Source organism: Amblyomma americanum, chromosome 11 (genome assembly GCF_052857255.1).
Source record: "Amblyomma americanum isolate KBUSLIRL-KWMA chromosome 11, ASM5285725v1, whole genome shotgun sequence".
Taxonomy (NCBI): Eukaryota; Metazoa; Arthropoda; class Arachnida; order Ixodida; family Ixodidae; genus Amblyomma; species Amblyomma americanum.
Window position 1 is genome coordinate 86,005,737 of NC_135507.1, and position 8,688 is coordinate 86,014,424.

The following is an 8,688-nucleotide window of genomic DNA, read 5'->3' on the forward strand; positions in this document are numbered from 1 at the left end:
AATTTCTTACAGAGTCCGAAAAATCAGTTGACCATATTCCTGTATGGTATTGTAGAATGATGAATGGCAAGGTGGGCTAGTTGGTACGAATCGATATGATCTGACAGGGCACAAGACAGGATGAAGAAAGTGACATACACAGCACTGAACTCATGACTGAACTTTAATCAAGGTAATGCCGAGGAACAAATCATGCGAATTGGGCATGTCACAAGGCACCTGATATGCAAAGGACAGTGCATGCGCAGGTTATCAAAACAGCAAAACAGGCTACCAACAGTATTGCAGGCTAGCAAAACAATGAAGATTGCGAAAAGGCCTCATTATTCCAATATGCACCTGTAAAAAAAAAGCTAAATTCTTCGTCTGAAGAGCCGGTAAAGGTTTGCTGAAGCAAGATTGACTTGCCTTTTAGATATACGCTTTGAAGTGCTAATGTTGCACGCGATGCTTTGCTAGCACAGATTTCTTAAAACAAGGAACATTGTTTTGATTGCTCACCTTGCACGCACAGTATGTTATGGCATTGAACTGGTGGTTTGAAGGCCCATGTACTGTGCGATGTCAGGGCACGTTAAGAACACCAGGTAGTCGAAATTTCCGGAGCCCCTCACAATGGCGTCCCTCATAGCCTGAGTCACTTTTTGACGCTAAACCACCATAAACCATAAACCAAACACTTGAAGGGCACTAATAGTCCGTTTCGAACTCCCAGTCCTTGCATCTAGCAGTGCACTGTACAACTTTTAAAAGATCTTCCTTGTTTTAAATATACCTTTGTGTTCTTTAAATATCGATCGCAACATGAGTATGATCTTTTGTAAGTGTATATTATATTTCAAAAGCCAGTCAATCTCAGCAAACCTTCACTGGCTGTTCACATTGTAGCACCCTCTCTTGGGCGGCGCCGACAACCCGGCTAGCGCGCGCCACACTGTGAAGCGAATAAAGACGGCACCTGGTCGTGGCTCGTGCAGCCACGGCTGGCAGTTCTGTTCTGGTGTCGGCTCGTAGCAGTGGTCTCGTTTCCTTCGCCCCTGAGGCGTTAAGCCTACATTGGTGACATAGGACGAGAAATGACCGATCCCGCAACATCCACGCAGCAGGATTCGCGTCCGCAGGACGTCTCGTCGCTGCAGGTTCGCCTTCCACCTTTCTGGCCCCAGAACCCGCAAGTTTGGTTCCACCAGGTTGAGGCGCACTTTTACCTAGCCTGCATCACGTCGGAGACGACGCGCTACTACCATGTTGTCTCAAGCCTGCCTCCTGACGTTGCCGGTGAGCTCTCCGACGTTCTCTCCGCCCCCATGGGTGCTACACCATATCAGCACCTGAAAACCCAGGTGCTGGAGAGATTTATGCCGTCGGACCACACCCGCCTCCAGCAGCTCCTTACCGGGGAAGACCTTGGCGACCGACTCCCCTCCCAGCTTCTGCGCCGCATGCAACAGCTTTTCGGGGAGCGCGACATCCCCAACCACTCAGTGTTGCTTCGAGAGCTTTTCCTCCAACGCCTTCCCCAGCCCATCCTCCCAGTCCTTGCGGCGGCCGGTGACGTCACCCTCGACCGCCTGGCTGAGCTCGCAGATAACGTTCATGAGGCCACCTCCCCGTCTGTCACTGCTGTTTTGCCGCCAAGAGACCCAGCGATTTCGCGCCTTGAGGCCCGTCTCGAGGAGCTTGCCGCCTCCGTCGCCGCACTACGGAGCCGACCTCTGGAGACCCGTCCGTCTCGTCTTGATCATCACGCGCTTTCGCGCTCATGTCAAGCTCGGAGTCCCAGCCCTACATTTCCTCTGCTGGTACCACAGGCGTTTTCGCCACCGGGTCACGAAGTGTACACAGCCCTGTTCGCGGCCGGGAAACGCCCGCCGGGATCACTAACGGCGGCGTGTGGTTCCCCCAGTCATTCGAGCTACCTCTTCATGGTCACTGACAAGTTCTCCGCCACCCGGTTTCTTATCGACACTGGCGCGTAAATCAGCGTGGTTCCACCGATTAAGGCAGATTGTTACAAGCCATCAGGACTGTCACTCCATGCTGCCAACGCCTCGTCTATACCCGCGTATGGGCAACGATCTCTCACCCTCGACTTCGGCCTACGCCGCACTTTTCGATGGGTCTTCGTCATCCCAGACGTGGTTCGCCCGATCATCAGCTCAGACTTCCTCTCCTACTTCGACTTAGACGTCAGCGTGCGGCATCGTCGCCTTACCGACGGTCTGACTCATCTCTCCATCTCGAGAGTCTCGTCCGACCTTCCTCCCATGGGCAATCGCACGCTGATACCTGCCTCTCAGTTCGAAAAAGTGTTGGCGGATTTCCCGGAGCTCACTAAGACATGCAACCTCACTCAGGCGCCTAAACATACTGTGACACACCACATCGTGACCCGGGGTCCACCCGCAGCTGCTCGACCGCGCCGCTTGTTTGGAGACCGTCTAGCTATCGCCAAACGTGAGTTTGACCACATGCTGGACCTCGGAATTAGACGCCCGTCGTCCAGCGCGTGGGCGTCTTCGCTGCATCTAGTGCCCAAGCGAGATCCCGGTGACTGGCGTCCCTGCGGCGACTATCGGGCGTTTAATGGCAACATTGTCCACGACAGCTATCCGCTGCCCCACATCCTGTACTTTACATCGCGCCTCGCCGGCTGCGCCATTTTTAGCAAAGTTGACTTCGTTAAGGCGCATCACCAAATTCCCATTGAACACGCCGACATACCTAAGACCGCCATCACGACGCCCTTTGGTTTGAGTACGTCCGGATGCCTTTTGGCCTACGCAATTCGGCTCAAATCTTCCAGCGGTTCATGGCTGAGGTCACGCGGGGCCTACCGAGTGTATTCGCGTACCTTGACGATGTCCTCATCGCCAGCCCTACACCTCATGATCATGAGCAAGACCTACGTGCTTTGTTCAAGCGTCTACAGCCTGCTTGTTAATGCTTCCAAGTGTGTTTTAGGTGCTTCTGAGCTCGAGTTTTTGGGCCATCACATATCCTATGTGGGTATCCGCCCTCTCGCGTCCCACGTCCAGACCATCTAGACTTTTCCCCTGCCCACAAACCGGCGCCTCCTGTGACAATTCCTGGGGCTGGTGAATTTCTCCCGCCGCTTTATCCCGCACTGTGCAGTGCTACTTCGCCCGCTCACCGACCTCCTCCGGTAAACCGCTGGCTCGTCCTCCGCAATCTCATGGTCATCTGAAGCCCAGGCCGCCTTTACTGCCGCGAAGCAAGCAGTCGCTAACGCCGTGCTTCTAGTCCATCCGCGTAACGACGCCCCTACGAGATTGATGGTGGATGCCTCCAGCGGGGCCATCGGAGCCGTCTTATAGCAGTACATTAACTCCGAGTGAAGACCATTGTCTTTTTACTCTCGGAAGCTACTTCCTGCTGAGACCCGCTACAGCGTCTTGGGTCGAGAGCTCCTAGCCATCTACTCCGCTATCCAGCACTTTCGGCATTTTGTAGAAGGATGCAAGTTTCACGTGCTAACCGATCATAAACCGCTGGCATATGTGTTCCGGACCAACTCATCGAAGTATGTGTCACGTGAACTCCGTCAGCTCGCTTATATCTCGGAGTTTACTAGCGACATCCGGCATGTGAAAGGTGCAGCCAACACCGCCGCTGACACCCTCTCTCGTATAGCCGCGGTAGACGCTCCATCGTCCACCGTCGACTGGGCCGCATTTTCGTCTGCCCAGCAGAACGACGATGAGCTCGCCGCTTTTCGAGTGAACCCTCGTTCTCTCCGATTACGGGTTGTGCCCCATCCTTGCTCGCCTGAGCCCTTGTGGTGCGATGTTTCAACGGACTTTCCTCGCCCTTTTGTTCCGGCTTCACTACGTCGCCTTATCTTCCATTCTCTCCATGACATATGCCATCCAGGCATTCGGGCTACTCAGCGCCTTCTCACCCAGCGCTATGTTTGGCCCGGATTCAACGCTGATGTGCGTGCTTGGACGCGCCGGTGTCTACCCTGTCAGTCGACCAAGATCTGTCGCCATACCAAGACACCTTCCCAAGCCTTTCTACCCCCTGGCCGTCGTTTCGACCATGTTCATCTCGACATCGTGGGCCCTCTACCCATCTCTCGAGGCTGCTGCTATATCTTGACCATAGTTGACCGCTTCACTCGCTGGCCGGAGGCAGTCCCCATTCCTGACATCACCGCAGAGACTGTTTCGCGCGCCTTCATTTCTGCGTGGGTATCTCGATTTGGTTGTCCTGGCACTGTGACAACCAACCGTGGACGCCAGTTTGAGTCCTCCCTGTTTGCTTCCGTTAATAATATTCTCGGAGCCAGGCATTGCCGTACCACTGAATACCACCCGTGTGCTAACGGCATGGTGGAACGCCTTCACCGTCAATTGAAGACCGCCCTCGCTGCGCGCCTCAACTGCGCCTCCTGGGTCGACTCCTTGCCCCTTGTGCTGCTTGGTCTAAGGGCCGTCATCCGAGAAGACTTACGATGCTCAGCTGCAGAGCTCGTGTATGGAAGTGCTTTGCGTCTTCCAGGCGACTGCTTTACATACCAGCAGCTTCCAACCCAGCCCCAAGAATTCCTCCAACGCTTGCTGGACTGCGTTAAAGACCTCCGGCCTACTCCCCCACGTCCGTCCCGCCACGATACCATTTTCGTACACCCCGATCTGGCTACTTCGACCCAGGTTTTTGTGCGCCGCGACGTTGTCCGAGCTCCACTCACACCGGCTTACGACGGACCTTTCCGCGTTCTCCGCCGCACCCCGAAAACCGTCACCATCCTCCAAACCGGCCGCGAAGAGACCGTCAGTCTAGACCGCCTTAAACCGGCTTACATGGAGACCGCCCTGAAACGACTCCCAGCGCCGCCTGACCTAGTGCTCGAGTGCCATGGCTGGCCCTCCGTTCGTTTCGACTTCCAGTCTAGGCGGGGGGCCCTGTAGCACCCTCTCTTGGGCGGCGCCGACAACCCGGCTAGCGCGCGCTACACTGCGAAGAGAATCAAGACGGCACCTGGTCGTGGCTCGTGCAGCCACGGCTGGCAGTTCTGTTCTGGTGTCGGCTCGTAGCAGTGGTCTCGTTTCCTTCGCTCCTGAGGCGTTAAGCCTACAACATAAAAGAACTTAGCTTTTGCTTTTTTACAGGTTTTTCTTGCAATCATGGGGCCTTTTTGTTGCAGTCTTGTTATCCGTTTTGCTTGCTTGTAAATTTTGTGTACACAATATCTTTCCTTGCTCATGAGATGCTTTGTTACATGCACAATTGAGCCGTTGTGGTGGCTTAGTGCTTATCATGCTTGGCTGCTGACCCGAAAGAACTCGATTTGATCCCAGTTGCGGCTGTCGCATGTTGATGCAGGTAAAATGCTAGAGGCTTGTGTACTGTGCAATGTCAGTGCGAATTAAAAACCCCAGGTGGTCAAAATTTCCTCGAGCTCTCCACAGCAGCGTTCCTCATAGCCTAAATCGCTTTAGCACGTTAAAACCCTATAAACCATGAACCTGCACAACTGGTGTGCGATGTTTCTTCTTTTGTCTTACATTGATTAAAGTTTGTGAGTTCAGGGCTGTGTATGTCACTTTTCTTTGTACTGCCTTGTGGGCTGTAAGTTCATCAATGAATCCGCTCAGTATGCTTACAAGCCCTTAACACATCCATTGCTGGAGCCAGCTTGTCTGTGGTAACCCAGCACTCGGTGCCGATTAGTACAGGCAAGCCAGTGGCGTGAATGTGGCATCTGCAACCACTCTATTAGCAGTATGAAGTGTACAGAGAGACCTTGAGTGTGAGTTTGGGTGTAGGGCGAGTATGCGTTGGCCTCTTTGACTTTTTGGGGGCTTCTAGGGTGTGAGTGGTATGAAGGGGGGGGAGTATGTAGGGGCATGCTTTGAGAGTCGTGGCCTTAGGGTAAGTGAAGAAAAATGGCTGCTGTGGATAGGCTATCCATCTAAATGAGATAGGTGTTTTGGAGGTATGGGAGCGTGACCACTTTCCAGCTGTTAAGTTGGGCATGTCGATGATTTGTCCCTTCTGGTGTAGGTTGAGGGCGTGGAGGCAAGGGAAGGTATGTTCTGTATAGGGTGCCTGCGTATGTATGGAAGCGTGAAGAGTAGTTGTAGTAATGCTTTTTATACATTCAAGAGCCTTGCTTAGCTGCCTTTATTTTGCCTGCGGGTGGGGGCAGCAGTAATTGAGCAAGGTGCGTAGCGAGCACATTAGAAAGAATTACGTTTGAAAATGTGGTGGTATTGATGGGGGCACGAAGGTTTGAATTGTTTTTGTTATCCAGTATGATAAGTGTGTAGCTAGTGCTAAAACTTATGCTTCCTGACAAAATGTGGAGTAATATTTTTGATAGATAGTGTGATGACAGATTGAGGTAAGGTAGATCAAACTGATATTTAAAAAAATTTTAATGTGAGAGTAACTCAAGCATTTTAATCCTCTGGCCTCGTTTGAATTCCCTCAAGAGCATTAGCAAGGTGAATGATGTGGATTGTTGAGTATTTCTAACTAAGTATCAGTAGTGTTTCACCAGATGTTTATTTTGCCCTTTTTATTTTTTGGTGTCATTAGAGCTGTTTGCAGGTGCAGCTCGGGAATGGTGTGCACGTGACTGCAGACGTGCGGGTGGCACTGATGATGCAGACCACAGACGCTGCATTTTGCAAGCGCCTCGCTGTTGCTTTGTGGGGTGTAGAGGTGCTTACAAAACGCAGCGTCTTTGGGAAGCAGAGCAATAAAGATATTGCAAAGGGCAAGACGATGGTGCATCCGCCTCTTTCACCTATGAAGTTGGTGGGAATGTCCGATGAGTAGATGCAGCAGTCTGTTATGATTATCTTTGTTTTTGTTCCGCAGCTTTAGGATGACGAACATTCTAGACATAAAACATGCAGCACAAAAGTACAATCAGTGTCAATCACAAACAGGAGTGCTGAGACCTGAGCAGCGAAACGATAAGATTTCAATCAAAAATGATGAGATAATAGTTCACTTTATTCCTTCTTCTGTGGTATAAAGTGATGCGTGGAATTATTTGGCCTCGTCTATAAAATTTTTCTTTAAGTTGAAATTTACATGATATTGTGTTCGCTTTTCATTTGTTCACTGCTGTACATAACATTATATATTAAAGCTCAATTGTGTAGCCTATTAGAGTGTAACAAATTTATCGCAGGTACTCTGCTTTGCACTTTTGTTTCACATACATTTCGGGTAAGTCTAAGTGCGAAATATAAACCTGTTCATCTTCTCTTGTGCTGCAGCCACTACTGTTACTTAATATAGAAAGAGGCTAAATGCTGTCATATATATTATGTACATAGGCCGGAATGTGTCTTCAGCATTGAGGTTTGTCAATTACTTGGTTTATTTTTTTTTGTTTAGCTCCCTTTGCTCACTTCCCCAAGGAGAAAGGGTGCCCCGAGGAGGAGGTTGGAAAACACCACAAGCAGTTTGTGCGATACTTGGCACAAAAGTGTGTTGATCTGCGGCGCTAATGAGGTGCGGTTCATACCAGGGGTTCTCCAACTGGCTTCTGCAGAATCCCCTGGCCTCCAGAGCCCCAGTTGTTCTCTTCAGGAACAACAGGTGCTCTGTCCTGGTTTCCTCTCGTGTTGTCTGGTTTTGGCAGTTTCCGACCTTTATTATGTCCTTGGAGTGCTCTGTGGAGTTCCTCAAGCATCTATGCCAATGCATACCTCATCCACTACCTTTTCTTTACGCACTTAATATTGGAGCTGGATATACGGCGACTACGTTTAGCCAGCATTTACTACACAACCCAATCTTTAATGGTTTAGCCATCATTTTGAAGACCTGTGCACCGCATACACCTTTTTATTGCTTCCATGCGAGGCAAAAAGGAGTGCAATGCCAAGATACGGAATGGCGGGGGTGTTCCTCAACTCATTTTAGAAACCATTAGGGTGAATATAAGTATGTATCTTGTTGGCACTTAATGTTTTGGCGGGGGTATGCAAGCATGTTCATTTGTGTGTGCTTTAAATAATGCAACATGGAACGGTATTTTGGGCTTCGAAGCACTCGCAGTATTGATTTCTGGTGCAGCTCAAGTGATTTATTTTTTTCAGCAACCGACGTTTCTGCTCCTTCACGACTGACTGGGTTTGGAGGAAAAGACGTGCTGCTTTTTAACCTACTTGCGACCTATGTTTAGGGGTTCATCGTGCGAGTCACCTGAGTCAGTGTCTATGTACCCAAAAGACCAATGCCGTCCCCAGAGAGGAGTGACTGCCCTGTGAGATGAGTTTTTGTGTGAACAGTGCCTCATCATGGGGCAGCGAGGGGCAGGCTTTGTGATGTAGTGCAGATCAGGCACATATGCTGGTGATTTATGTTTCAAAAAGTGTTTTGCACTTTGCTCTCAGTCGTAGCTCCAAACATGGTTGCTATGCCGATAAAGCCTTTGAGGAAAATTCTCTCTTTTGCCGATGTAGCTGGCAGGAGAGTCAGCACAGGGTTTTTTGTAGACGATGCCGGATGGTCGTTCCTTTGGTGTGCGGTGTTTCGAGTAAGGCATTAAGCGCTTAAGGGTTGGCAATATGTGACGAATCTGAAATCCTTGCTAAAAAAAATAGGCGGGCCAGCATTTCATTTGCACCTTTGACGTATGGGCCGGTGATGTGGGCTGTTTTGATGACGTGGATGCTCTTTTGTGGTCTTCATTTTATC

At 50.6% G+C, this 8,688-nt stretch overlaps 1 protein-coding gene across 1 annotated transcript in view; it reads left to right on the top strand.

Annotated features, from left to right (window-relative positions):
• The window catches only part of LOC144110462 (uncharacterized), a 30,815-nt gene extending 23,307 nt beyond the window's left edge, over nt 1-7,508 (top strand). Inside the window, exon 6 of the mRNA XM_077643370.1 lies at nt 7,381-7,508. The gene's annotated coding sequence lies outside the window, so the exon portion shown is untranslated. The remainder of the gene's footprint in view (nt 1-7,380) is intronic.
• The last annotated feature ends 1,180 nt before the right edge of the window (nt 7,509-8,688 follow it).